The sequence below is a fragment of the Mercenaria mercenaria genome, chromosome 6 (assembly GCF_021730395.1).
Source record: "Mercenaria mercenaria strain notata chromosome 6, MADL_Memer_1, whole genome shotgun sequence".
NCBI classification, from domain to species: domain Eukaryota; kingdom Metazoa; phylum Mollusca; class Bivalvia; order Venerida; family Veneridae; genus Mercenaria; species Mercenaria mercenaria.
The window spans coordinates 3,944,235-3,950,412 of NC_069366.1; positions in this window are offsets into that span (position 1 = coordinate 3,944,235).

A 6,178-nucleotide genomic window follows, 5' to 3' on the forward strand; every position below is an offset into this window, starting at 1 on the left:
CACTTTGTCTGTATCTGTATATGTACGTACTAAGTAGTAGAAGTCCAATTAACTACGGGTTTGCGCGTAGGGAATTCAGTCCCTTTTTTTCTACGGCACATTTAAAGCCGTTTAGCGTCTCTGCACGTATTTGATTGTCATTAAGGGTGTTCCAGTCGGGTAATGTTTTTAAAAAGAAACTATTTTTTGGCAAGTTCAACTTTACAGTATAGCACAGAGTTATTTGTTTGGAATTTGGTCACAATATTGCTGGTTTTAAAATCGTCAAATGTTTTCACTTTGATTTGCCTTTTAGCTGGAATTTTTTTAAGGAACTTGTCAGCATTGATTGCTGGTACCATAGGCATACCCCTAGCGATCTTGAATAGCATTATAAGTCGTTTTTCTTTCCTTCTGTCTTGAAGAGGTGGTAAACCAAGTTCATTAAGCATTTCAGTTACACAACCATCGTGCCGAGATTTATAACCATTTTTAATAAACCTAGCTGCTTGTCGTTGAATTTTTTCAAGATTAGTAATATCACTTAAAATTTGTTTATAAGGGTCCCATACAATAGCCGCATATTCGAGTGTTGACCTAATTAATGCAACACTACAGTATGCTAATCTTATACTACCCCTAGGAGCATGCTTCAAGTTTCTTTTTAAGAACCCAAGTGCTGAATTTGCTTTCTTAGAGATGTTTCTTATATGGGTGCACCACTGTAAGTCATTTGAGATAATAATTTCTAAATACGGGTTTGTTTCAGCCTCTTTCAGAATTGTATTGTCAAGTTGATAGAAATGAAGAGCGTGACTTTACACTTAGTATATAGCACTTTTTAGCATTAAAACGCATTCCCCAATCTTTTGCCCAGTTCTCTAGGTTGGATAGATCGTTCTGTAGAGTTTGGTGATCACTTTGGTTTCTTATTGGTCTATACAGTAAGCAGTCGTCTGCAAATAAACGTACTTGTGATTTTACTACATCTGGTAGGTCATTTATATGACATAAGATAATTAAAGGTCCCAGCACAGTGCTTTGAGGAACACCTGATAAGACATCTACTTCTTTGGAATGTTCTCCTTCTACAAGTACCTTCATTTTTCTTTCCTTCAAGAATGATCCTAACCATTTATGAATGTTTCCAGTGATTCCATATGATTCAATTTTGTGTAAAAGTTTATGTGGGACTGTGTCGAACGCATTTGAAAAGTCTAATATGGCTAGCTGTCCATTTGTATGTTACGATCGAAGCTTTTCATTAGGTCCTGCATGGTGACTAGAAGTTGTGTTTCTGTGGAATACCCAGAACGAAAACCATGATTTAGATTTGTCAAGATGTTATTCCTTTCTAAATAACTCAGAATGAATTTACAAAGTATGTGCTCGAGTAATTTACCACGGTTCACTCAGTCCTTCAGATCCAGAGCAACAGTATTTATTGTATAATAGCTGGAACAACTGATACGTACCTATCTGATAATAGATATATCCTAAAAATAGGCTGTGTATAACATATTGAAAATGTAGTGAATGGAACCAGCCTATATCCTATATCCTTTCCGCAGCCTTAACGTACTAAAACGTATTAGCGTCTGATGGCCCTTTCACGCTTCCGTAGAAACAACATTCATTACATGAAACTTCTTTTGAAAATATTTCTGAAATGTCTAGGTCTGCAGCTCTCAAATACGGTTATATCTTACATCTGAGGCATACACTGACACTCTCAGACAACATCAAAAATGACATTTTGAGCGATTTGATGAAGTTCCAAAATTATCAATGTACCCTTGGTCCGTTACGGACCCCTATGGGATTTGTGTTTATCCAGAGCTCAAATATTTTTTCATAGATTAAAAGCTGACATGCTGTACTAAAGCCCCAGGTAATTTCAATTCGTAATAAAATGCTGAAAATTGGCTCCCCAATAGCAAAAAAAAAAAAAAAAAAAAAAAAGTCCACGCGCATAGATCTACATTTAGACCGGGTGACCCCTGCTATCTACGAATCAAAATGCGGCTTTCGTTTTCAAGTTTAGCATTTCTACTTTCATTTTATTTACTTCCGGAAATAGCTGAAGGTCGAGTGACGTCATTTTCTGTGTTGTCAAAAACATACATATGCCTGGCGAGATTGCATAAATATGTGCTGGCCGTCCTAAGGATATATGCCTGAAAATCTTAGGTATTCAATGTAGATACAAGTATGGTTAAACGATTTCAGAGATGTCTATACGACAGAAACATTTATAAAAGTCTCAGACAATTGACATTTACATTAATGTAAAAAGAAAACGATGCTGCAATATATTTAAACCTCTGACGAGAGAAAATATTACAAATTCTAACAAGTTATACAAGAATAAAATCAAGATCAATTATATTTAACAAATAATCAAGGCCTTCGAGTGGTTTATCGTCTAATTTATCATGGTTCAGAGTTCAGATGCATAGGAATTGAATCATTCGTCCTCCACCTCTGATAATTCATGCGGGGAAGTTGGCAGTTAGGCTACTTGCGGAGAACAGGTTTGTACTTGTACAGAATCCAGGAATACTGGTTAGGTTCACTGCCCGCCGTTACACGACTGAACTACTGTTGAAAAACGGCGTTAACACCCTCCCCCCCACCCCCCACACACACACACCCTCCCCCACGAAAAGACAAAGAGCCACGAGGGTTTTAGCCCGAGTGGATAAATACTGAAGTATCTGAACGATGAACCGTGGTAAATTAGATGATCAATCACAAGAAGGCATAGTTTGTTTTTATTCTGACATGCTCATTGACATATTTTAATAAATATTATGCTGGACTTCATTTACCCGAAGAGTAATGTTTCGTATACCTTCTTGTGAATTATCGTATGATTTACCACGGTTCGTCATTCAGGCGTTTGGCTATTTAAGCGCTCGGGCTAATGCCCTCATGGTTCGGTTTCTGCTTATTTTAACTCTGAACCGTGGTAAATCAAACGCAAAAGAAGGCTAAGGCACTGGCTTATCTTATCAGTAAATTATTTGGCCTGCCTGGACTTGAAGACCCGGATGGTATTACAATGTAAAGTAATATGGGACGTTGGAGGATACGTATCTTAAATGCGACATAATATAAAATGGATAGAGAAGGACACTGACAGTTACAGTTTGAACAAGAAAGAGTGGGCATATTTAGTTCTTGGGCCCAACGCCACTGATAACAAGATAAATATAAATGATAATCAAGTCATTCTAGGTAATGTAAATGACCCATGGGGTCCTCGTGGCCGAGTAGTTAATTAAGGTCGCTAGCTTCGAATCCCTTGCCCCTTACCGATGAGGATTCGAAGCATTGCTTGAGGTGTATAATTCTTCATGAGAGTAGGCTTACTGAAGGTCAGTGGTTTTACTCAGGTGTCCGTCCAAGCCTGAAATAATGTTAGAAGGGGCACCTGGGATCTTTGTCCATCGTCAAAAGCGGGAAACGGAGCCATACGACCAAAATTGTGACTCTGAACCCGACAAAAAACTAGTCAAATAGCAGCCATGTTGACTGCACCAAGTAAAAGTTGAAGGAAGATGCAAACGATACAGTCGATTCAATTGCTTCCAGGAAAAAAACACCTCCACAAAAAAAAAGATTGCGAAGAAGCATATGTACATTTTAGAGGTAACCTGGTTGGAAGAAGAACGTCCTGGAGTAGATGGTGAAGTCAGAGATGATCTAGAAAGAAATGGCACAAAATGAAACATGCGGTGGCATATTTCTGCCACAAGGTAGCTAGGTAGCTATTGCGATACTTAAAAAATTATCTTGATAAAGCGAAGTTTTCTGAAAAGATTATTTCAATAGTGGAAGGTTTCCTGGAAATATTATTGCGATAATTTATATTATTTTCTCGATACTGTAAGTGCCCACAACTGACATCTATTGGATAGATTACTTTTCTCGATACTTTCAGAAATTATCTCAATATTTCGAACTTTTCTGAAAAGTTTATCGCAATAACCTAAAGTTTCCTGGAAATAAAAGGCATATCGAGAAAAAGAATTATTACGATTATATTTTCAGAAAAATGCATAACTTTGCTGGAAAGTTAAAATTTTTGTGATATCATGATCGTTACCGAGCATCTCGTGGCAGTTCCAAGCATTAACGCGAAATTTTGCGCTAAAACATTTTTAGGAAATGAATAAAAATATCTAGACCTAGAAAATATTATTTATTGCTGAAATGTTTTCATAAAAAAATGCACACATTTCCTGGAAAGTTTACAAATTATCGTGATAGCTACCTAGCTATCTCGTGGCAGAAATATGCCACCATAGAACATGATAAAAACCTCGACTTTGATGAGGATTTTCGATATCTGCTATCGAAGCGGACTGCAGTTCTATCTGAAATATACATGTATTCTAATATAGAATCACAATAAATACATAAAAATCGTGTATTAATTAACACTGCAGTGCCTAGCAAAAACATAACTGTTGATGTCAAAGGGATGTTTATTTCTCGAGGAATGCCTCACCTTGTTGTGTCCAGAAATAATTTACCTACTTTGGGATAAAAGGGACATTTAAGATTATTGGTTAAGAGCACTGGCTGATGTAGAAGCATATTGTTAAAGAATTTATCAAAGATGGAGAATGAACGACTTTAGAGATATTTTGTAATTTATCAATTAATTAGAGCTATGATTATAATAAATTCTTTATTTAAAGAGAGTAAAACACATTAAATTTTACACACAAACATTATAAATCTTATTTTCAGTGAGTCCAGTTATCTTATATAAATATACTTACACATACAAATCAACATAGCACAGTCATTCTATAATGCAGTCTTTTGAAACAGAAATAAAAATATGTATACATAGTGAATCTTTATATACTGTATTAATCAAAAGAAACTTGTTAAGTAAGTAGTTACTATGATAGAATTTCTAACTGAGTACTGGATGTCTTTTCAAATTTCTACAGCCTTGAAAGAAAAATAATGTTGAAAAAAAAAATCCGTTTTAGGCCGAGAGTGCTTTAGGATAAAATCACAATGGCAGTATTGTCACAAATATCAATTGTGTTACATATATAAGATAATGTTTAATGCTTTATATTTACATTCACTATTTATTTTGTATTGAAAGAAAATAAACACGTTTATCTCCGTATAAACAACATTGGCATAACGATGTCTAGAATGGCCCATCGCAAAATCTGACGTCATTTTAAAAAAATGGACAATATGACGTCATTCGAAGAATTCTTTCAAAATAAATTGAACTAAAACCTTTTTTCTGACGATAAAGATCAAACCTGAATCGACACAACTATATGATTTTTACTAGATAGATCTACAACGATATTTTAGATAATCCCAGGACCTATATTTTTAATTAAAGGCGAATACAATTGAGTTTGGCCGGGTCTTTTTGGCTGTTCTATTTAGGTGTTTCATATAGTTTGATTTTCTGGTACTCCTTGAAAGCAAACCACTTATTTTTGTAGCACGCTGCTGTAAAAATGTAGCCTAAATATATATCTAGAACTGTATGCTGGGACTTCGCTAGCTCGATTAACGGATTTGCAAGAAGTCCCAATGGGCTTTATACTCATATAAACGCACAAAACATAGCATTAGTAATTAATAAATAAACCAAAATACTAAAATAGTATTTAATCCTGTTTGGGACTGTTAACCACCTAAGTATACGGAAAAGAGTAGTGTATAATTTCTGGTAAGATGTTTTCAATATCAGTCCAGCTGCTGTTTTCTTTTGAATTTTAAAGATTTTTGGTGGCGTTTTTATCCCGCTACCAAAGTTACAAGTGTATTTCTGACAGTCATAGAATCTTTATTTCAAAAGGATGTTCATGTGCTACACAAAATACCCATTTCATGAACATTGCGGATGAATACCAATGATCAAGCAGTTCTAATTTAACCTGTATCCATTCACACAGACCATATATATTATATAAGATCTATTAATGATAGGGTATTCCAGCCCATACTTACATCACTGATTTCCAGCTGGCAATTTAGATAAGTTCATGTAAGATCAGGCAGAGTTCATTTTAGATTTGAGGCACATTTGTATTTCTTTCTCATGCATGTATAATTATAGTTTAGCATTTGCTTAGTTACCAATAGCGTGTAACCAATAGATCAAGCGCAATTTATAAGTGAGATATTTATAAAGAAAAGATGG